At 40.8% G+C, this 25,250-nt stretch overlaps 1 long non-coding RNA gene and 1 pseudogene across 1 annotated transcript in view; one reads left to right on the forward strand and one right to left on the reverse strand.

Moving 5' to 3' along the window:
* The window catches only part of LOC118016798, a 134,138-nt gene extending 113,951 nt beyond the window's left edge, over positions 1-20,187 (reverse strand). Inside the window, exon 1 of the long non-coding RNA XR_004680915.1 lies at positions 20,029-20,187. This is a non-coding gene — a long non-coding RNA (uncharacterized LOC118016798). The remainder of the gene's footprint in view (positions 1-20,028) is intronic.
* Positions 11,073-11,156, forward strand: LOC118017251 (annotated as a pseudogene).
* Positions 20,188-25,250: the final 5,063 nt, after the last annotated feature.

The following is a 25,250-nucleotide window of genomic DNA, read 5'->3' on the forward strand; positions in this document are numbered from 1 at the left end:
CCTGGATTTCAATGTTTTCATGCATATAATGAGAAGTTTGATCTAGCAAGGCTATCCAGTAGAACTTTCTGCTATGATGAAAATGCTCTGTATCTGCACTGTCAGGTATGGAAGCCACTAGCTACATGTGGCTACTGAGCACTTACAGTGTAGTGAATGCAACTGAGGAGCTGCATTTTTAATTTTAATTTTATTTATTTCTAATTAATTTACATTTAGTTTTACATAGCCACAGATGGGTAGTGGCTACCATATTAGATGGCACAGATAGGGTATTTTTTAAGATCTTTTCTGGTTCTAGCATTCTGTGATTCATAGAACTTCTCTAGGTAAAAAATGTGGAAAACAAGTATTATAGTGGATCTTAAAACTTAATTCAGTCTCTAGAGTCTGTATACTTTGGAAGGTGGTTAAAAGAGAATATATAAAAAGGGACCTTTAAGAACATAGGTCTTGAGAAGTTAAGAGCACTTCTGCCTGGAGAGAGTGGAGTATTCTAATGACCCCTCTCACCATGATATTTTCCAAGTCCTTGACTTTACCTGATTTGAAAGTCTCACTATATTTATTATAGTTTAACTCATTTAATTCCAAATAAGCCTGTTATACAGATATATTATTACTATTATTGACTTACAGATGAAGAAAGTTAAGGCAAAGAAATGTTAAGTGACTTGTCCTAGGCTATCCAACTAGAAATGAATGGGTGCACCAAGATATGAGCCCAGACAATTAACTCCAGAGTCTGCTTTTGTAAAAATGAAAACAAACTTCTTAATGAATAATAATACACATACAGAACAGTGCTCAAATCAAAAGTACACTTGATAAATTTTCACAAAGTGAACATACCCAGATCTTTTCCAGAATTTTCCAGCATCATGGTCCCATTCAGTCACTGCTCACCCCACCTCAACGAAGGTTATCAACTAGGCTGATTTCTAACACTATAGTTGGTAGAACATATACTTTAAACACTGCATTGTTTTTTCCTGCAGACAGTATTAGAAAATCACGTCTTTGTAACCAAGAGAGAAAAACAAATACACATTTATAGTTAAGAACAATAGCTATTTAGTGGTCTCAAATCCATCGGTAGTAAAATGGACAATCCATAGATAGGAAAGCTACTCATTCCCTCAATATGTATTTTTTGAGACCTACTCTATGGCAAGCACTGTGCTAGTGAGCACAGGTATTCAACACTGATCAAAACAGACAGGGTTCCTGCCTCATACAGCATTTAGTCCTTGGCCCAGCTCATCAACCAATGGTCAATTTAGAGTGGAGGGGCTTACTCAGTGGCCTTGGTGGTAGCTAACAGGCTCAGTGGCAATGCCAATGCTGGTGCCAGCACCTCAGAGAGGAGTTTCCCTGGCTTTGGTCCCTAGAATTTAAGCAGAATGCCCTTCGAGCCTCCTGGAATTTTGGAAAGGTGACAATTAGAGCTCGTTGCATAGCTTCACACTAAAAATAACTCTATAAACAATTTCTAAATACTGTCTTTATAAGCAAAAACTTGAGAAAAGCCTGCAGGCTTAATGTAACTAGAGAGATTACAACATGAGATGGGAAATGTGGGAATATTGTGTGGACAGAAAAAAAAGGCCACCAGGGAATTCCACCCCAGCTGATGAAGAATGATTGCTCTACAATGACAAGCAACTGAGCAACTCTCACTAATGTTTTCAAGAGCAAGAAAGGGGCTGATGTAAGACAGTGAAGAGGGGTACTTCCAACAAACATTCTAGGATATCCACAAGCAAAGAAACCAGTGACAGTAAGGGGAAAAAAAGAGTTTCCATGTGTTACTGAGAGTTGAGCTGTGACCTAGGATGTCTAAGTATGCCTGGGGATACTTCAGCCACTGTTTTTCCTCTGGCTCAGGGAGAATGTACATGGAAGTCAACTCTTAAACGCACCCGTCTTGCTTTTTCCAGAGTCAATTTGATCTCCCCCTTGAAATGCATATGCTAATATGACTCTGGGGAATTGTGCAAACCTACCAACACACCACAAGTTCAGCTGGTTAGACACTGTTGGGTTTTTTTAATGCTGAGAAAATAGCATGGGAACCCTGCAGGAACTGTGCCATCACTGTGTTTTTCTTATCCAAGCTCAGTTCTCACACTAGCTGGAGCTCTTGCATCTACTGTACAATGAAAACATACTGTGGGAACAACTGAAATTGCATCTTGGGGGAGGAGAAGGGGTACATTATCTCCTGTTATCCAACCCATGCTCTCCAACCAGTGTTACCCATCCTTGCGTCAAATCCACATAGCTAATGGAGCATGACTGGCCCTGAGGGCCCCAGTCTATTTATTATAAACAGTGAATGGGAGTAAGCAGTAAACAGGACTTCCCACCATGAGCAGCTGATTGGGGCTGTGCAGAGGGCTTGCAGGGAAACCCAAGTCCAGAAAGGGCAGCTAGTGTGCAGTGAACTGAAAGAGTGGCCCCAGGTTCTTTCCTGTAAATGAGCAAGAGGCAAACTCCCAAGAGCTCTGTGGTGCCAACGAAGAGCAGCCAGGATTAAGCAAGGAATTCTGCATGGTTCAGGAAGTTCTGCCTCGAAGAAAAGTCTGAGCAAGAGAAAAGTCACACTTCCAAAAAGAAAATGTTAGGACATCTAAATCCACAGCTCGTAATCTCTCCTTGCACTGATCTCAGCTTGAATACAATGGGACCTGGCAATCTTCCCACTTGGGTCTTGTGCCTTGACAAACCAGAGTGCAAAAACTAATGCTTCAACTAATGTGGAGCACACCCAAGGCTACTTTGTAAAGGTCTGTGCAATGACCTGCTTCCTGGAGCCTATACAATACTGGTTGGGAAGTTCCCAGAGTCTGCAAATGATAATTTTTTGCCTCTTTGGCTGAGAGACTGTGCTCTAAAAGAGCGTCCTCTTGGTTTTCTCTTCCTATGACCAAAATCTCTTTACTCTGCACCCTGTTCTTTTCTTCAAGGGGTTGGGGGCTAGACTCTTCTATTTACTAATTCACTCCTCAAATATTTATTGAGCACCTACTTATGTGTTAGGTACTTTTCTAGGAGCTGAGGATACAGCACACCCAAGACAGACGAAGTTGCTCCCTTCATGGGGATTATATTCTACTGAAGGAAAAGAGGAAAGACAAATAAGTAAATGCATCATTTAATATCAGGCAATGATAAGCAGCATGCAAAATCAAGAAAGCAAGCTAAAGAGACACAGAGTTATTTCAGATAGGGTGATCAGAGAAAGTCCAAGGAGATGGAATTTCAGCAGAAACCTAATGATGTAAGCAAGCCATATGGGCACCTAGGAGAAACATGGTCCAGGAATAGCATGGTAGTAGGAATAGAAAGTACAAAGGCTAGAAGGTGGAACCAGGCTCAGCATGCAGGAGGAACAGCAAGAAGACAAGTATGGCTAGAATACAAGAAGCAAAAGGGAAATAACAGAAAATGGTATCAGCATCAGAGAGGAAGGCAAGTGCCTAATCACCTAAGACTCAGGTAAGGATTTTGCATTTCATTCCAGGGGAAAGAGAAGTCATTTGAGCATGGTTAAGATATGACCTTTATTGCTAAACTTTGTGACTCTCAGTAGCCCCACTCAATCCAGTGGCCCCACAGTAAGACTGAGAACCAAAGTTCTAGCTGGAGAATACACAGCCAGTGAGGAAAAGAAAAAGACATAATGCCACAGCAGTTCCAATGGATCAAAGCTCAGATGTGACAGCAAGACCATGAGGATTCTTCAATACAATCTCCTGCCCTCTGCCCTTCACTTTAAAATGGCCCAGTTGCTACTCTTGGGATCTGGAGAAATTCTGGGTCCATCGTATCTGTACCCTGACTAGCCACAGGTCCTTCTCTGGCATTCTCATATGCCTGTGCTCAGCTTCCCACTTCCATTGCCCGCTATTCCCACATGCACCCAAATTTCCTGTCACAGTGAATTATGCATCCTCCTTGACTGTGTTATGCCTGTATACCTGGAATGTGCCCATTATTCTGTCACAAGTGGCATTCTCTGCCTTGTATGCCTGAGGAAACACCCACTCATCCTTTAAGAGTCAGCTTAAATAGTATCTCTTCTGTGAAGACACACTGTGTTTCTGTTTATATGAATCACGCTGTACTGGAGTATAGACATAGACCACGGATAAGAATAAATTATCCACACTTGCAGGGAAAGGTACCAATTTCAAAAGATGCTGTTCCTGCTTGCTGGGTGGAGGAGGTACCACACCCCTGGGATAGAAGAGGTAGACCACTCTAAAGGAAGATGTGCTGCTGGTGTCCTTCATCAGAGAGGAGGTCACTTCTGGGGTAGGAAGAGGCAAACCGGGGGCGGGGGTGGATTTCTTAGGGACTGAGGAAATTGGGTTAAACACTCACCCTTGGAAGCTCTGAACTTGTTCCACTAGATGGGGCTGAGCTGATCCTGGCCACTGGGGTTAGGCAGGGAGCTGGCCCAATGTGCTTCCGGGTCTGTGTGCCAGTTCTGTCCTGCTGGAGTGAATTGGTGAAAAGAACAAAGTTTCTGCTCCCCGAGGTGAGGACTGTGAGGAAGGTTGCTCCTCTATCAATGAGGAAAACAGAGAAAGCAGAATTGGATGGCTATCTGTTCCAGCTTCCCACCCCCACCCCCCGAATGAGAGTATCTAGTACTATCTAACCCTTTTGCTACAATAAATACCTTGGTGATTCTTGGGCATCTGTGGGGGAGGAAAACTGGGGAAGGCTGGAATTCCTACTCTGCGGGACAAACAGAGGTTTAGGATTGTTGAACTTTAGGCCACTGATGTGGATAACATCAACAGACCCAATACCTGCAAGACTGGACTCGCAGGTTATGTCATTTTTGGCTTCTCTGCTTCATTCTTCAAGAACAGAGAAGGCATGTTACCCATCTCTTTTCTCCTACAACAATCAAGATGCCTGGCACTTAGTGGATGCTCAATATATGTGCACTGAACAAACACATGAGTGGGTAAAAAAGGAAGGGGAAAGGAGATGAAGGAGGGGAGGGGAAAGGGAGAAAGCCAGGCAAAACTGGCCATATGGGAAGCCATGTGTTCAGACCAAAGACTTGTATGTTTTCTAACACTTTGAGTCCATAAAGGCAAGTGCTTCACCTGTAAAACCATATACCACTTTTGGTCTTGCCAGAAGAGGTCTTTCCATATCATTTATAGAAGAAATGCTTACCAACCTATTCTACTACTACTGAAGCAGCTTCACAATTTACTCGTAGATAATCATTGACTAAAGAATATGTGTTTCCTTATATGTTTAAAAAAAAAGAAAAAGATAGTAGGAAGGGAAAAATGAAGGGGGGAAAATTGGAGGGGGAGATGAACCATAAGAGACTATGGACTCTGAGAAACAAACTGAGGGTTCTAGAGGGGAGGGAGTGGGGGGATGGGTTAGTCTGGTGATGGGTTTTAAAGAGGGCACGTATTGAATGGAGGACTGGGTGTTATATGCAAACAATGAATCATGGAACACTACATCAAAAACTAATGATGTGGGGCACCTGGGTGGCTCAGTCGGTTAAGCGGCTGCCTTTGGCTCAGGTGCTGATCCTAGGGTCCTGGGATCGAGTCCCATGTCGGGCTCTGTGCTCAGCGGGGAGCCTGCTTCTCCCTCTCCCTCTGCCTGCCTGTCTGCCTACTTGTGATCTCTCTCTCTCTCTGTCAAATAAATAAAAAAAATCTTTAAAAAAAAACTAATGATGTAATGTATTGTGATTAACATAACATAATAAAATAAAATAAAATTTAAAAAAAAGATGTGTTTCCATCAAATGAGATGTTGCTGCCCTGCATTATGGACAGTCTTAACTCAGAAGAAAGCAATCAGCCTAACAAATAGTAATCCACTTAAATTGAGGTTAAAACCCAAGTAGCTCCTTGTATAAGATCAAAGTTGCTGAAATTCCAGAAGGGCAACCAAATTCTGAACTTCCCATTGACTTTGTTTAGCAGCTAAGAAGATCATAATTATTATTTTAATAACTGGGAGGAACAGTGGGTTTTTGTTTAAAAGGCATGAGTTTGAGCCCTGACTCTGCCTTCATTCAACTGTGTGACATTGGCCAAATCATTTAGCCACTCTGAGATTGGTATCCTCATCAGTAAAGGGAAGATAACAATAGTTAACTATTGTTGCTGTGAAGACTAAACAAAATGGTACATGTGAAATAACTGTGAAGTACTGAACACAATATAAATATAAGTCATTTTGGATACAGTTCTGTTATTAGAATAACAATGGGATAAACCAATATATTTACAACCTATTTACTTTATTGTTATAATTAAAGAATATAGTCAAGGGACAACATTAGATTTTTGGCAGGAATGTGTATTCTAATCAACATGTATGAAAATTCTTGAGATGTTTTCTTTAATATCATTAATCAGAGTTACAGCAAGTGAAAGAGCCCCTGGGAGAAACATAAAGCCTCTAAGAGTGAAGAGTATTTTTATAATTTATTGCCTTTCATATTTTGCTTTCCAAATCTGCCTCAAAATATTAGTTCCTCATGGCCATTCATACTTTGTAAAATTTTATCTGGCCAGAAGAATAAGGTCTTTCCAGGCATAGCAAGGTCAGAAAGTATAAATACAAAGATGGATAGAATTGATGACATAAAAATCCGAAATGTCAACAGAGCAAGAAACCAAACAAATAAAGCACAGTTGAAAGACAGATTACAAAGTGGGGTAAAATGTAGCAAACAGAAAAGAGAAAGTGTCAAATTCCTGCATTTATAAGTTTTTAGTACAAAGATTATAAACAATACAATGGCAAGAATGGTCAAATGGCATAGAAAGATAATTAGTAAGAGAAGAAACAAAGATGACCAATAAGAAGAATGCCTATCTCCCTAGGAATTTTTTTTTAAGTTTTTATTTATTTATCTGAGAGAGAGAGAGAGAATGAGTGGTGAGGAGGGTCAGAGGGAGAGGGAGAAGCAGACTCCCCACTGAGCAGGAGCCTAATAACAGGGCTCAGGGCTGGATCCCAGGATCTTGAGATCATGACCTGAGCCAAAGGCAGACACTTAATCCACTGAGCCTCCCAGCCGCCCCTGATCTCCCAGGAATTAAAGGAGTGTAAAGTAAAACAACAAGAAGCTATTTTTCACTTATCAGATGGGAAAGGGTTTAAAAGAATGCTAATACCCTTTGTTGGCAAGGGTGTAGGAAGTGGGCACTCTCATTAACTGTTGGTGGGATTACTTTTGGTATAACCTTACTGAAGGGCAATTTGGCAAGACCCATAAAAATCTAAAATATGTAAACCCTTTGACCCAACTCTTTCACATCTAGATATTTATTCTAAAGAAATCATGAGACAAATGCACAAGATGTCTGTATAAAGTTATCTCTCATGGAGTTATTACAGAAAACTGGAAGCAACTTAAATATCCAGGGGATTATTTCGAATAAATGATGAAACATACATATAGTGGAATACTACAAACAATGATGTCAACCTAGTTACTGATGTGAAAAAGCTATCTGTAATTAAGAGACAAAACAGTAAAAACTATGAATCTGGTTATTGTCATTGGGTGAGATAGGGTTGATATTCATTCTATAATTCTCTCAATTGTTGCATTCATGTTTTTATTATACTAAGCATGTAATAACAACTATTGTTATATTAAGAGATAAAAGCTATTTCCAAAATGATTCTTTTTCAAAGCAATATAGCTATTTTCACAATAACTGTTTTACATCACAATATTTTAAGTATGACTTCCTTTTTTCTTGGAGGTCCCAACTGAGACATATTTGAGATCATTCCAACATAATATTCTCTCTAGGAGAGCGTGATTTGTTTTCATCCTCACAGTTTGATATGCTGACATAAAAGCTAAAATAAGAGTCAGCCTCTTTCTCCCCATCCCCCACCAGGAATTGTTGCTCCTTTCCTAATTTTCTATTGCTAGGACAAAATTCAGTTCCTCTTCATTGGATGGTCATGAAGATGAAAAGAGAAATCACATATACAACACTTAGCACAGTACCTGACAAGTAGTTAACACTCATGGATGCTGGTCATTAATATCATCATTTGTCTTAATTATCTGTTGTTGTGTAATTAATCCAGTTTCTGCAGATCAGGAATCTGGGGAAGGCTTGGCTGGGTCTCCTGGCTCTAGATCTTGCAGAAGGCTACAGTCGAGGTGTCAGCTGGAACTGCAGTTATCTTACTGATAAATGGGGGGAAGGATCCACTTCCAAGCTCAGTCAAGGTACTGAATTGGCAAGATTTAGCTCTTCATGGGCTGCTGGACTGAAGTCCTGTTTCTCAGTAAGATGGCCCTCAGTTCTTTGCCACATGAGCTTCTCAATAAGCCAGCTAAGAACAGGGCAGCTTGCTTCATCAGAAACAGCAAGTAAAAGGGCAAGAGAGAGTGCCAACATGAGGGAAAGTGCAAGCAAAACGGAATTCACAGACTCTGATAACCTATTATTGGATGTGACAGCCCATCACTTTTCCCATTTTCTATTCCTTAGGAGTAAGTCACTAGTCCCAGCCTACAAACAAGGGGAAGGAATTACACAAGGGAGTGAATACAAGGAGGTAGGGATCATTGGGAACCATTTTAGAAAGAGCCTACCATATTATTTTCCAAGGTTTTCCAAGAAAATACTAACATCTGAGAAGTATATTGTATGATTTCAGTAGACTTATACAAACCCAGACAAATTTCAAAGAGTCTAATTAGAGTTAATGGATCATTCTGACTGAACTATTACTTATTTTAACATGGTGATAGGGTTCACAGAAAGATCCTAACATAAGGGAAGGAGCTGGTGCTACAAAAGTCTTCTCCAGTATTTATATTACAAAAACAAAAGGGCTTTTTTCCTGTTTGTTTTTCAAATATAACCCAACTCTCTGCCCTCTAATAGACTCCTTAACTAACTTTTAAAGGGATTAGACACCACCTCAACTCTTAGGGTCACTTTCCTCTTAGAGCAAAGAAAGGTGGCCCCACACTCAAGTCCATCTAACTCACAGCCCACCTCTTGCTGTCTTCTGGTTCCTAATGGCCCTGGGGCTGTTGTTTATCTTCCCAATTCACCCCAGGTTATGAATACCCCATTTTCTTCACTCCTCATAGCACCAGGGAGACTTTGTCACTTGATTTCAGAGAGCAATTCAGTTTTTCTTGGGTCTTTCAATTCTCTTTCCAGATCATACCTAATACTACAAAAACAAAAACAAATGTCTTATCAAGAGAAGAATGGATAAATAAATTATAATATTATAATGGGACTACCTTCCATGTGTGGAAGAGCATACAGCAGTGAAAAGAAACTCATTGGACTACAACAACATGGATATATATTTTTTTTAATTATGTTGAGTAAAAGACACTAAAAAGTACAACTTTAGAATTTTACATGACTTTCAAGAATAGGCAAAACTAGTCCATGGAGATAGAAGTAAGAATAAATATTACATTGGTGGGGAGGTGGGAAACTATTGAGTGGACAGGGGCATGAGGTAACTTTCTGGAGTGATGGAAATGTTTTAGATTCTGATCTAGGTGATAGCCATATTAGTATATAAATATGTAAAAAAAAAAGTCTTTGACCTGTACACTTAAGTCTGCATTTTGTAATGTGGAAATTACACCTCAATAAACACTGAACAAAATTAAAATACTGAAAATGCTTTTTTCTAATTAGGCAGAACCTCCTACTCCACTTCCACGGAACACCCAGATAAACTTCAATATTCTACCATGTCCTGTTCAGAGAAGTATATCATCCTATCTTTCCCTGCTGGGAATTACTAAGTAATTCACTTATTCAACTGCTATTAATGCAGCATTCACTATGTCCTCTATAGAGCAGAACTGGATTTGAGGAGCCACAGCTGCAGAAAGAACTAACTACTTTATCCCTAGAGTACACTTGCCCCAGTGATTGGCTCAGGGCAGGCAGCCTGGGCTTGTGAGTGGAACCAGATGAGAGCCAACTCCTAATCATATACACAAACTTCTGGTTCAACTAGAAATTCAGGGGCGGGTGCCTTACATACAGACAGGTGAGTGAGTGCAGAGATGGGAGCGCCTTGCCTCCATTTAATCCCTTGTCCTTTTTCTCATGAGCGTGCTTGACAAAACATGTGATGAGGGATTAAGAGAGGGGGCTAATCTTGACAAACAGAAGGTTGCCAAACCACCTTCAAAGGAGTTGAGATAACTCAACAGGAATCATTTCTTCCCCAAGGAGTACCAAGGGACTGATGGCATCTAGGGTAGTTGTCTAGTTGAGGGTGGAGTCAGAGCCAGCATTGTAGATAAAGGAAGGGAGGTTAGTAAGACAGGTTTTCCAAGCACATGGGAATATGAGGTGGGGAGGTGGCTTGGTGCGTCTCCAGAGTCTGTGCCAGCTGAGGGTATTTGGTACCAAAGTTTTCAGGGAAATTCTCCTAAATATCTTCCAAGTTCCTATTCTTTGAAACAGAATTAGACCAGAATCCATTGTCAAAGGCACAATCAGCATCTCATTGGTGTTCACCAAAGATTGTACTCATTTTTTTTTCTAAATGAGCCAACAACCAAGGTTTGTTTTAGGAATTATAAGCTTTAATGTAGAGAAACAATGTTATGTATAAAACGTGGGTGAATCCCATTCCATTGTTCTTTGTTCACAGTCTCATTATCCTCAACTTCTAAGGATGCTGATACCTTCTCTTACCTTCAACATTTATAACCTTACACCAGAAATACCAATGACTTTTAAAATATTATGTATTTGTGGCATTTTTATAATGACGCACTTTGCTGTTTAAGACTTTTAGGAGCAAGCACTCATACACATGATTGTTTAAATCAGTTTATAATATAAACAGAAGTATGCACATAGACAGAATACCCTAGAGTTAGTAAAAGTAGGAGATTAAATAAACACATATCGACTTTAAATGAATATTGATTCCTTTAAAATAATACCTAGGAAGATACTTATTCCAACAAAAACTCCTCTTTGAAATTCTTCCTAGAGCTAGTTTGTCAGTGGCACATAATACAGGGACAGATAATAATCGCTTCTTGGCCTTTTGGCTAAGATCAAGTGTAATACAGTGACAGATAAGATGAAACTCATTATTTTATAATTACAACTTTCTTTAATTAAGAAAGATGTTGACCCAGCTTATAATCAAAATCAAAACCACCATTAAAGAGGATGATACACTATAACTGAGGCAATTTTAAAATATCCACGGTTCAAAAGTGTAATTTAAAAAAAAAGGTGTTGGGGCGCCTAGGTGGCTCAGTTGGTTGAGCAGCTGCCTTTGGCTCAGGTCATGATCCCAGGGTCCTGGGATCGAGCCCCACATTGGGCTCCCTACTCAGCGGAGAGCCTGCTTCTCCCTCTCCCTCTGCCTGCCTCTCTGCCTACTTGTGCTCTCTCTCTGTCAAATAAATAAATAAAATCTTTAAAAAAAATTAAAAAACAAATGTGGGGGCACCTGAGTGGTTCAGTCGGTTAAGTGTCAGACTCTTGATTTAGGCTCAGGTCATGATCTCAGGGTTGTGAGACTGAGCCCCACAATGGACTCCATGCTCAGTAGGGAGCCTGCTTGGGATTCTCTCTCTCCCTCTTCCCCTCCCTCCCCTCTCTAAAATAAATAAATAAATAAATCTTAAAAAAAAAAAAAAGTGTGGTAAGCAATGGCAGCAGTATAGATATGTGAAAACCTCCCAAGCTATTCTTTAAAGGAAACAAGACCTTTTGTGAATTTTTTTTTAAAAAGGAGAGAAACCCACCCAATCTCATTCTAGTGTTATCATTCCTCTAACAATGACTACATATGCACATTTAAACCATGTATCTCACCATCACTCTATGAATGAACCTTTTTAGTTTTTTAAAATAAAATTTATAAATTTTCCTGTTAATAAACTAATATCAATTAATCAAAGAGTTCAGGGAAACATGGAAGAATATAAAGAGGAAAATATAATCACCTATTATCCCACTACCAAGAGATTAATAATTTTAAAGGCGAATTTTCTACATTACCTTAAACAGGATTAGGATTAAGCTGACATGGCCCAGTTGGTTGAGAAATAACATTCAGGAAAATTTGCATTTATCTTGGAAAAACTGAACACTGGGGGGAGAAAATCAAGTTACAACATTCTCTCTACAAGTCAGTCCTCAAGTAATTAATGCCAAACATATGGGTGCCTTTGGTGTTAGGAATTCTTAGTCTATCATCTGAAAAAGTAGTGCCTTTCTCACTTCAGAAAGCTGTGTCTCACAGAATGAAACAAGCCAAGGGGTGTTTGTCTTTCAAGCAAATTGGGCTCAGTAAAGACAGAAGAGGAGGTACTATCAGCTTTTTCAATATAATTGGAGCCACTGAAACCTTCCATCCACTAGCTATGGTCAAATCCAAACAATCCTGCCAATATCTGGACTCCAGAAACAAAGGGCTCTACTCTTCCCAAGGGCCCTGAATTTACCTGAATTCTTGACAAAGAATTTCCAGAGTCCTGAAGTGTAAACCTAAGTTTACTATTAATTACTGTAATTGTGAGCCAACAGGTATGTGGCACCTGAATTCCTCCATCTACATTACTAGAAGTCCATATAAAACCAACTGAATATGGACTTCCTCTTTACCATCTTCCTGTATTCCTTTGGCCATGCTGATGCTCTTCCTCTGTGTCTCAGTCCCTGAGTTGAGTGCTGACTCTATGAATCTGCAGCAAAGTGGGGACTAGTGTGGGTTGGAGAGGCAGACTTCAGAGATACTAGCATACAGTTAAGGTTGAAGTAATAGGACTAGATCACATCTCCAAGGAAGAGTATGTAGAGTAAGAAAAGGGAAAGACCACGATGGAGACCTGAGGAACCCTTAAAGTCTGGAAAGACATGGTGACTAACAAAAATAGGGGACAAGGAACAGGGGCATGCATGATGGTATCTGTACTCTGAATGCATATTATGTTATCATTATTTGTTATAAAGATCTCCTTTATATTGAGTATCTCAATAGCAAGAACTTTGTCTTATTTATCTCTGGGTCTTCTTTAGCACCCAGCAGATGCTTAATTATATCTACAGAGGAGAGGGTAGAAGAAGGAAAGGGTAAAGGTAGAAAAGAAGGAAAAAATGGAAGAGATGGAGTGAAACTAGGAAGACAAAGGAGAAAACCAACCAAAGAGGTAATATTTCCACAAGGATTCCCTGTGTAGCCTGCTTGTTATACACAGAACTGTGGTGACCAAGTCAAGCTCTGAACCAAAAGAAACAGAGCAAGAAGCTTGGCTATAGAGTATTTCAATGCATATCCAGCAGAATTTACTGCTGAGGAAACTCAAGGCCAACTCCAGGGAAGCAGCCTCCAGAGCAGAGTCCTGCTCCCACTCAGAGTACCCAGTGCTTCTACATGTACATGAAAAAATAGTGGTAACTTTACTAAGGTCAAGCCTTCTGAAGTGAAGACATCTTCACTGGTTCTTTAGGCTGCTGAAAGGAAAAGCAATAAAATAGATCTTAGGAACTCAGCTGGCTCAGTACTAAAAAGAAGGCACAAGTGACTCAATAGCAGCCAGATAAATATGTGTTTACAATTTCCCACTTACAGTGGCTTGCAGGAGATAAGACTGGGAGGTCGCAAAGGGAGAGCAGAAAGGTGCTGCTTCAGAAGACATTCGTACTGCCCTGTTGGTGGATTCCCCACAACAATGGCAAATGATAGCTCCCCAAATGGCTGTGGTCTGCATCATCTAAAAACTCCTACTTATTTTCTCCCAACCAAAGTTTATCTCCACTTGACTTTGTAGGTCCTTGAAGCTAATAAATTACAGAACTACTGGCCCAGAAAAATATTTTTTATGGAAAGAATCTATTGTAATCTAGAGGAAACACTCATTGTCTGAATTCCAACAAACCTGTTCCATGATATGTTTGAGTTCTCACACTCTGCCCAAAACCAAGACATGTACCATGAATAGAAACAGTTTAAGGCCCTTGATCCAAGACTCACACTGTATTGCAAATTCAGTTCTCTACTTGGAAGGTTGGGTGAGGGACAGGGAGGTTCAGAAAAATCTTTTTATCAGGCCATATTTGAAACTCTTTGTTTAGTCTGAAGAAATCCAAATGATACAGTTCTTAAGATGCTGTACTTTTTCACTTTGGCTTTGTTTGTGTATGCTGCATGCACCAAAAAACTGTCGAAGTGCAAAACTCATTTCTAGAACAACTTAGAGCCAGCCCACACCAAACAATGAATTAAAATACTGTGTTGCTTTTCTATAGTTCCTTCTGAGCACAACATTAATTTTCTGGGTACTTATAGGAATTTCCTTAACAACTCAGTCAGATAACACTTGCCCCCATTTTCCAAATGAAAAACTATTTTGAAAAATGGCATAGCATAGCCTATTTTATGGGGTCCTCATTACCTATCCAATTTTCCCCTCCACTTACCTTCCTATCACTCCCCTCTAAGAGAGGCATGAAAAACCAACCATTTCTTTACAGCATGCATACATATACATACACAAGCATAGATACCCACTGTATGGACTACACTTTCTTATTTTCTATAATCTTGATACTCTGGCATTTCGGGTGCTGATCTTAGTTAAGACTGTCCCTCCCAGGACTAACTAATTCCTAGAGATAACACATTCCTTTCCTGGGAGTGAGCCTTTAATGAACAAACCAACCAATCCAGAGTCCATACTCCCAACCATCTTCTTCATCAAATTCTCAAACACCAAGCCAATGATCCCCTTGCCTTAAGTCACCCCAGGGCCAGGTACCAGACAACTAGGAACCACATTTATAACCCTGATCCCACCCAAATTATACAAATTATTCAATCCTAAACTTAGGGCACCTTCCCTGTTTCACCCATTTCTTCCCACCAAAATCCCAGTAAAGGTTCTGAGCCCTCTCTGCCTCCTAATTAATCCTGTTGTTTCCCTGTATGGCCTTGCATGGCCTGGTATGCTATGCCTTGTGTTTCTAAGGATCTGTAAGTATAAAATTCTTCCTCTGTAACAAACATTTCTGGGTCTGTGTGTCTTACCATACCTGATAAGAACCAATTGTGGGTACATTTTTAACATATCCACATTCTGATAAAACCCAATAACCTAAGTGTTTTAGAATTCACTCACTTTTACTAGGTCACCTAAAAATAGAGGGACAAGGATGAGAAATTCTAGTTCAAGGCTCTAATCACTAGGGAAGAAAGCATCCTCTAAGTACTATCTCAAATCTCATTCTATCTAACTGCAAATGAGAATCCTTACTTGAAGTGCTAGGCCTGTGAACATAGTTGTATTTTTATGAATCTGTTTACATAACGTGTATATACACATGTGCTGTGAGCTTCCCAAGGCCAAGCATGACAACTCACACATTTTTGCTTCTCCTAGCACAGGGAAGGATCACATTGCATAAACAGTATTTTTTAGTGATTAATATATGGCCAGTGAAGTTACAGTTTGGACCAAGTTGTGGATCTGTTACTTACTACCTTAAGCAAGAAGTTAACTCATGGCTCAATTTCCTCAACTATAAAATAGATATAATGATATGGCATACCTCATACAATTAAATTAGTAATATGTGTAATAAACTTAGCAAAATTCCTAGAATATAGAAAGCTTTCAATAGGGGCACCTGGGTGGCTCAGTCAGTTAAGCATTCCACTCTTGATTTTGGCTCAGGTCATGATCTTAGAGTCGTGAGATCAAGCCCTACATGGGTCTCCCCGCTAGGTGTGGAGCCTGCCTAAGATTCCCTCTCTCCCTCTCCCTTTGCCCCTCCCCCACCACTCGCACACAAGTGCGTGCTCTCTCTCTCTAAAATAAAAATTAAAAATTAAAAAAAAGGAAAGCCTTTGATATATATTTTCTTTTCTTTCTTTTTTTTTTTTTAAGATTTTATTTATTTGACAGAGAGAGACATAGCAAGAGAGGGAACACAAGCAGGGGGAGTAGGAGAGGGAGAAGCAGGCTTCCCGGCAGAGCAGGGAGCCAGATGTGGGGCTCAATCCCAGGACCCTGGGATCACGACCTGAGCCAAAGGCAGACACTTAATGACTGAGACACCCAGGTGCCCCTGGATATATATTTTCTAATATCATCATTGTGGTGGGTGCTTTAAAGCCACAGGTTAAATAGCACTTAAGACAAAGTCTCTTCTTACTATGGTCATATTGTTTACACCTACCTATCAGTTTAATTAGGAAAATAAAACAGAAAGAATATTTAGTAAGTAAGTTCTGTAAGTCAGACACTGAGCTAGACCCTTTGCTTTACTTCATCTAATCCTCTTACAAACACTATGAGGTAACATCATATCTGCCTTACAAATGAGGTGACTAAAGCTCAGAAAGACCAGTCTCTTCATGATAACCCAACTTTTAAGTAGCAGAGTCAGGATTTGAATAAAAATCTGTCTAATTCTCAAGCCCACTGGTCCTTGTTTCCTCCCAAGTAGAACTGAAATCCAACATCCTAGGAAAGTTCAATTATTATGGGAGCTCCTGGGAACTGGCAGAGAGCAGAGATAATATAGTGATATGCTCCTTAGCAGAGAAAATATCCAGGGTTGCCCCTTTGTAAACAAAAAACATGGGAATAGAGATACAAGCACTGAGAGGAAATATGAAAAGACAGAAGTAGATGAAACAAGTACTGGAAGAATTTAGAAATGAAGTAGAAAAAAAATTATAGTATCACAAAAATGAAGTTTACATTAAATGCAGCAATAAGGAGAAAACCCTGACACAGATATAGTAAAACACAGGAGGATGTGGTTAGAAAAGTGAGTAAAATAAAATGGAAGTAAAAAAATGGTTAAAAAAAAGTTCAGAGAAGAAGATGATAAATATGGAAGAAACTAAGAAAACATGAATGAAAGCGACATTCCTGAAGAAGAAAATCCAAATAATGGAATAGAAAAATATTTAAAGATACAATTCAAAGTGACTTCTACTCACTATCTCAGGTAGCATCCTCCTAGGACAAGTTAGTTCTTGCAGGGGAATTTTGTCATTCTCTACAGAGTTAGACCAAATCGAGCTCTTCTTCAAATGCAGCTCTATCAGCCAATCCCAGGACTGCAATGGTTTGGATAATAAAATTGAGTCCTCAGGTATAAAAGCTATATATTTTTCCCAAAAGAAAGATTGATCTACAAATTAAAATTAAAAGAAACAATGGATCGTGGATCACTACATCAAAAACTAATGATGTATTGTATGGTGACTAACATAACATAATAAAATTTAAAAAAAAATTAAAAGATACATCTCATCCCTAGGAAAAAAATATCAGAACAATTGTTCAACTTCAAAGATGAAAAAGAATCCTTTTAGTATCCTGAAAAAAAATACCAAGACACTTAAAGAGGGTGAAAAAAAACCAGTGCTAGAAAACAGTAAAGCAATGCCAACAAAGTCCTCAAGAAAAGAAAGTGTGACCCAAGAATTTTATTATCCACCAATACAATGTCCATACAAGACCTACACACAAATAGTAACAGCTTTATTTGTAATAGCCAAAAAATAAGAGCAACCCAAACATCAAATCAACAGCTGAATGGATAAAATGTGATAGAGTCATACCATGGAGTACTACTCAACAATAAAAACAATAGGTAAATGCTTCTGCAAATGCAGGAGTTCAGTGGCTATAGTTTTTCACTTGTGGAAGCTACTAGAAACAAAGTATTATTTAACCACAAGAACTGAAAGGCTTCATTAAAAGAACTGCTGGTTATTTTGTGTATTTCATCCAGTCAACCAAAGGAGAATAACTAGAACAAATATGGGTATTTATTTACACAACAGAAGGTAAATGTTATAAATCCTGGGAATGTATATGTGATAAAATTAATAACATGTTTAAGGTAAAGGAGAAGGGACGATATGTGGTGACTTCAGTACAATTGTGTTTGGCTCTTGTACAGTCAGAATTAAAGACCCCAACCACAAATCCAAGGGGTGGACCCTGGAAGCCAGGACACAAGGGGAAAGTTGTAAGTAACTATTTCCCATCAGACCTCAGCCCTGACAAGAAAACTGTGGTCAGAGGGCCTCAATGAGGGAACTCTAAGGAACTTACAACAGTGTCCCAGGAGAGTGTCAGTGTTTGGACATCTGTTGTCTTAGGCTGGATTACGGAGAAGCAGACTCTAAAATGAGGGTTCATGTGCAAGTAAGTGATTTATTAAGGAAGTACCCTCAGAGAATCTGGTAAGGGTGGGGAAGGGGTAGATAGGAAAGGGAAAGAGAAGCCGCCGAGGGAGGATACGATTTTCAGCATAGTCTCAGCCTCATGCTGATCTTGAAGGGAACTCTGGAGCATAAATTACATCTCAAGAGTTTGTCCCCTCTTGTACCAAGGGAGTAATAAGGCTTTTGTTCTCCTGTTCCAGTCACTCACTAGCTGTGAGGGAAAGGAGGAAGACATAAACTTCCAGACTACCAGGAACACATAGATTTCTATACTTTCGGGGGAAGAGACTACAGTAGCCCAAGGGTGTTCCTATAAAGAAAGTTGCAGAGGCAACCCCTCCCCCCCCAGCCCACCAACCCTGGAAGAGCCGAGAAAACAGGGTGAGTGTAGAGGAGCAGCAGAAGAGCAAGGCTGGGAAATGTGGGAAGGCAAGCTAAGCCCCAAAGCACATCTGAGCCAGAGCCAAGTCCCAGCTAGCTAGGGGGAGATGTTTCCATTGGGAAGAGAGAATGATGTTTTGATTTTAATCCACACTCTTTAAATGAAAGTGAGACAGTCTATTAATACCTGAAAGTGACTAAAAAAACTAAAGGATGTATCAGAGAATTCATCCGTGGGCAGGCAAGGAAACAACAGAGTAAATTTCAAGAGTTGGTGATGAGCAGAAATAAAGTTACTTGTTTATACCCTCCAACTACAACTCATTCAAAAAACTGCTTACACATGTGTGCTATATTTTGCTTATATTCACATAGGTTAGCTTTGGAAAAATACGCAACAAATCAGTAACAGCAGTTGCCCCTGGGAAAGGGAACCAGGTGACTTTGAGGCAGTCAATAATTTATTTAAAGAAATAAAATCATTTAATTTCAAAATCTTTTAACTAATAAGGAAAACAAGCAAACAAAATCAAATGGGAAAGTACCTTGAGTTCTATGCGCTACACAATAAATGAATAGTATTCTTGCACAAAACATTCACCTAAGTATCCTCACTGCAACCCAAAGTAAATGTGAATCACCTACCACTACACATCTATTAGAATGGATAAAATTACAAAGTCTGACCATACCAAGTGTTGGCTAGGGTGTGGAGGAACTGGAACTCTCATACACTGCTGGTGAGACTATAAAATGATGCAATCACTTCAGAAAACAGTTTGACAGTTTATTCAAAAAATTATACATACACTGACCATAGGATCTAGCCATTCTATTCCTAAGTATTTACCCCAGAGAAAAGGGAAACTATGTCCATACAAGACCTACACACAAATAGTAACAGCTTTATTTGTAATAGCCAAAAAATAAGAGCAACCCAAACATCAACAGCTGAATGGATAAAATGTGGTAGAGTCATACCATGGAGTATTACTCAACAATAAAAAGAAAGAACTATTAAGACATGTAGTATCAATGGCTGAGGGGATCTTAAGGGACAGACACTTTACACTGTTTCATTTTAGCCTCATGGGAACCCTATAAGCTAAGTACTACTCTGGTGAGTTGAGAAAACTGAAGCTTAGGGAAGTAAGCAACTTGTCTGGGCTCATACAGTTGGACATAGACCAAGCCAGTCTCACCGAGAGTTTTCACACACACACTTTACTCAGCAAAGAGTGCTCTGGGTTCCTTCAACCCATCAACTTCTTCCAGGTGAAACTGTACCATCTAGGAGATGACCTCCAAAAATGAGAAGGGGTTCAGAGTTTGTGGGGAGAGGGTAACTGTAAAGGAGGAAGAAACTTTTTCTTTTTACAGATAATGCTCCAGAGGACTCACCCTTTCTTATCACTCAGCTCCAAATTTTCAAGTCTTAATCTTGATGTGTCAGATCTGGGGACCCGTTCAAGTGCTCCCCAGAGAGGCTGCCCTTCTGTCTCAAGACACAGGTCCATACAAGCAGCAGCTCCACCTGGGCACCTATTACCAAAGCAAGCTGCAATTTGATATTCTCTTACTGTTTACTTCTGCCTTAATTACAGGGTGGGGGAAAGAGCACCTAAAGTTTGCCAAAAACTTCGGTGATTTTTTTTTTAAGTTCCTTCCTTTCTTTCCAGTTGTTCAACTCTGTTGGGAAAGGCAAAAGGAATGCTTTCAGAACTGAGCTCACTGCTGAGTTGCCAGGGTTTAGAGATCTCTGCAAAGGTCATTGTTTTCTCTAAAGGTCATTGTCTTTTCATGAAAACCCCGGCAAAGCATGCCAATGCAGGAAAACCACCAGCTTGCCAAATGTCCAGTGTCCCAGTCACCTGCTCTTCCTGCCCTAGGAAGGATGTGGATGATCTCTGGAGTAAAGACATCGGATTGGTTTTGTTCCATTCTTGCTCTTAAATCAGCTGCAAAATGCATGAACAAAGCACATACAGTACAATTCTCAGAGCCCTGTGCAGCCTCCTTGTCAAACACCAGCAGCTGCTGGGTGTAGCACAGACCAAGATAAGCAATATGACATTTGTGGCCATTCTACACTGCATCCTGAGTGCAGATCATTGTCTTTCAATGGAATTTCTGGGGTTTCAAGCCTTGAAGAATACCCACCAGTGAAAATACGGAGTGAGGGTGAGCTCTGGGCAGGGGGTCCTGGGTGGGGTGGGGGGTGTACAGCAGGAATGGCAGGCAGAATCAAGAAACCCAATCACGAGTTACTTGCTCTTTGGAAAAGCAGCTCTGTTAACAAGAGAATTAGGGCAGGATGATTTTGGCAAGCCTCATGTTATGTTAGCTGCACAAACTTTTCCTTTCCTCTTATGCAGCCTCTTAATAATTGGGTGGGAGCTTCTTTTCACATTTGACAAAGAGGCGATTCCTGTCAGATGTTTTTCAGAGGGGTTCCACCTTAGGTTTGCCAAGCACACACAATTCCAGATGCAACTCTGAGTCTGTTTAGTTTGAGAAGATTCAACTTTGCAGCTTTCTTGCCATTGGCAGGGTTTTCATTCTCTTCCTTTTCTCACAGTTTTCTCACATTACTTTAAGGGAATCTTACCCTTATCTCCACACCAGGTCTTCATAAAAAATATAATGGAGTGAAGAAAACATTCAGAGTGTTACCGGCGGCAGGTGGCATCTAGCTGGAAGCTGCCAAACCATATGAACGTGTCCTAATTAGAGACATTTCCCTTCCCCCACTGGGTGCCTCTAATTTACCTCTCTATAGGCAGATATTAATTTTCATACCCATGGTGGGGCTTGATGGAGGAAATTACTTCAACTACTTCCTTTCCATCTTCCTGCCTATTCCAATAGCCTCTTTGTCTCCTTCCCTTCCTCCCACAGCCCTGCTTCAGCCACCCATCAGCAACAAATACAAATACAGCTCAGTGGTGTTCCCGCATCTAAAAGACAGGTCCCCATAAACAGTCTGCATAGACCCCATTCCAATCCCTGCACCCAGGCCACTACCCCTAAGAGTGTTCTCATCACCATCTGAGGCTAGGGCCAAGATGGGTATTAAATATTACAGGGCTATGGTGGAGAAATTGCCCCCATACTGATCATGCAAAAAAAAAAGTAAAAGAAAAAATGAAAAAAAAAATCCTCTCCAAAGAAAATATCCCTAGAAAAAGTTTGTTTAAAAAAGGTGACGAAACATATAAAAACTTTCACTTAATATGGATTATTTAAATATATGTGTACATATCCTTTCCTCCATCCCTTTCATTCATTCATTTAATTTATACCCATTTAGAGTATATTATATGCCAAGCACCATTCTAGGCACTGGAAATTTGGCAGGAAAGAAACTAAATTCCCTGCCCTGGGATATAAAGAAAAAGTAAGTAAACAGGGAGACAGAAAGTGATGGAGACTGGGAGTTTTAGATAGGCATTCATGGAGGCCCTCACTGAGAAGGTGACAGCTAAGCAGAGACCTCAAGGAAGTGAGATATGAGCCATAAAGATATCTGAGAGAACACTCCAAGCAGAGGGGAAAGCAAATGTAAATGTCCTGGGGTGAGAGTAACCTTGGTACACTCAAGGAACAGCAAGGAGGCCATTGTGGCTGGAGTAGAAGGAACGAGGAGAAAGGAATAGGAAACAAGGTCATAGATGAGGGGACCATGATAGTGTAGGCTCAGAATGAGATTGGCAGACTCTGGCAAGTTCTGAGCAGAGGAGAGATGCCATCTAAATAATGGTGTAGAAAGAACTCTTTGGCTGCTGGGTGGGAAGAGACTGAGTAGGCAGGGACAGAAACAGGTAGCCCAGTTCAGAGGTAAGTGCAGTAATCCAGGCAATAGGTGATGGTGCTGGGATAAGGTGGTTAACAGTGGAGACAGCAGGAGAGGAGAGTTTCTGGATATAATGAGAAGACAGAGCTACAGGATTTGCTGATGTATTGGGTTGACTGCATGTTCTTGGTACTGAAACATCAGAAATGGGGGCCTCTTGAATTCTAGTGCTTAGGCAACGGGCAAAGACTCCATTTACTGAGTACCTGCTGTGTGCCAGTTGCAGCCTTAGGTACTTTCACAGAAACTTCTTCCTTATAAGTCTACAGTAGCTTTGACTATTTCCATTTCACAGATGAGGAAAGGGAAATAGATCTGTGTCAGCGTCAGCCAGAACCCAGAGCCCATCACCCTGAGCCCCTTATAGAGGGACATCCCCTGGGGGTGTGCAGAGCAGAAGGCTTGGTGGGTATCCATGAGCTCAGCAGGAGTGGGCACCAAAGTTAGGGAGACCTGACATCCTCCCTGACTGCTGCAGCTTCTCATCAGAACTCCAGGGTGGAGCTGCAAGTCCAGAGTGTGACCCAGCCCTGAGCTTCCTCACGGGGATCCAGGATGCAATTGCTAGGGCTGCAGTTGCCAGAGGTGGGAAAGCCTACTGGGCAAAGGCAGGAGATCTTGGTGACCCTTCCAAGCCCAGGCCCAGCTTTGCTGTACAGACAGGGAGGGCACCACCAGCTGCTGCCAGTAGTCCCTGTAGGCAAAGCTGCTGAAATTCAGACTTTCCACATTTTGGTCTCCACACCCCAAAAGTTTCAGCTAGCCATCCTGGGAGGAGCCCAGAGGTTGCTGTCTGAAGGCCAACAAGTGTTGTTTGGAGGAAATGGGCCCACTCAACCCGAGTGCACCTGCACTGGGCGTAGTGTATTTCTCCTCTGGTTGCCAGAGCAACAAAAACAACAGTAACTACTGAAACCCCCTTAACACCACAGCTCAGACTGACCCTGATCAACAGAAGCTATCTCTGCATCCTGGTCTCTTCCATGTTCTCCTGCCCACCTACACATCTCTGCTCTGATACCAAGAACTTACCTAATCCTTGCACTGAGCTGAAACTGTTCTCAAAGCTTGATAAGCTGCACTCTTCCTGGCACGAATGGGTTTCTCTGATCCCCAGACCCCAGAGAGAGGGTGGAAGCCTGGATCCAGGCATGGAGCACAATGTCCGTCTGAGGGAGGGCTCCCTGGAGGCTCTTCTTTGGAACTGCTACACGGGCTACTTTATTCCAAACCCAAGACAAATGTGCAGTCTCCCTAGGTGTGGCCATGGCTGCAGACTCCAGAGTTTGTGCCCCAACATACATGGGTCTGGCTACTTCCCTTATTAATAAATCCCATATCATGAGAGGAACTGGAGCTATAGGTTCAGCCATTTTCAAGGGAATTAGTATCCTCATCCCACACAAGGAAGGTCCTACTCTCAGAAGACAAGTGATTTATGGTAATTTCTGATACCAACCTATTCCTATGAAAGTGCCTGGGGAATGGACAGCTTGTCCTGCCTGTTAATTCACAAATGGGCATCATGAGCCACAGACATGTTTGCTCTGAAGCAAAGTATACAACCCCAGCCTCAAAACCATGGTTACAGTGTGCTTGACTGGCTCACATTTCCTCTCTGAGGCTGCAACAGAGCATCTCATGCTGCATCATGAGACTGGATACCAGGGTCCTTCCCTCCATTCTATTAGGATCCACCACAGGAATTATCCTGAGGGTGAGGGAAAAGGGTACCTCTATGTTATTTCTTTAGTTCTCTCTGAAATCCCACAAGTTAGATACAGCGTTTCCTACACATTACAAATGAGAAAATCAAAGTTCAGAGAGACTAAGTGACTTGCCTCAGATCACAGTAGCAGGACCAAATAGCAGGACCAAGACTTAAATCCAGATTTCCTATCCCACCTTATACTCCAGTGGTTTATTAAAGGGCTTAAAAAGGGGGCTCCATTTCTTGATTATTTCACACAATAAACCAAGGCATATATGCCAAGCCCTATCTTTTAAATTCTTTTTTTCAGCTCTCTATATAATGTCCTCTGCACTTTAATAGGCACTGAGATGAGTGACAAAATGAAAGAGAGCTCTTACTGAAAATCGACTTTCAGTTTCCATTCTTTCTACAAATTTTTGCAGAGAGCATCACTTATATACAGAACGCTTTGGAGATTACAATGCCATGATACATAGCCCCTCTACTCATCAAACCTGCAATAGGGCTGGGAAGATAAGACATGGACCCCAATAATTATCATTCTAAGCAGATATGGTTTGGGCCCCAAGAGAATGGTGCCATGTAGGGTACTGAGAGGTCCAAGGGGTGAGACATCACTTCTGTTTGACATAATCAAGGAAGGATTCCTGGAGGGGTGACTTTAACGCTGAACCTTAGCTGTCACACAGAATTTTCATAGAGATTGAGGAGTTTCACTTTTAAAAAACATCCAATTAGACATTATATTCAGATTTTTACCCCCACTCCCCAAATTTTGATATAAATAATAATAATAGTATTTCTAGTATCATTCTGCAACATGGCCCTTGACAAGGAGCATCTCCCAAGACAGAAAAATTACCAGCACCCAGAGAAATAGAACCAAGCAGCCCAGTTCATCTGACTCTATCCTAAGCCCATGCAAAAATGGGTGACAGACTTCCCCACACATTGTACCATCCTCTCTTCCCTCACTGTCTGGTGCCTGCCTGCCTACAGCAGCCAGTAAAAAGCTTGGAACTGCTGTGGAGGGCTGTGAAATCAGTAGGGCACTCA

Source organism: Mirounga leonina, unplaced genomic scaffold (genome assembly GCF_011800145.1).
Source record: "Mirounga leonina isolate KUSES-001 unplaced genomic scaffold, KU_Mleo_1.0 Mir_168, whole genome shotgun sequence".
Taxonomy (NCBI): domain Eukaryota; kingdom Metazoa; phylum Chordata; class Mammalia; order Carnivora; family Phocidae; genus Mirounga; species Mirounga leonina.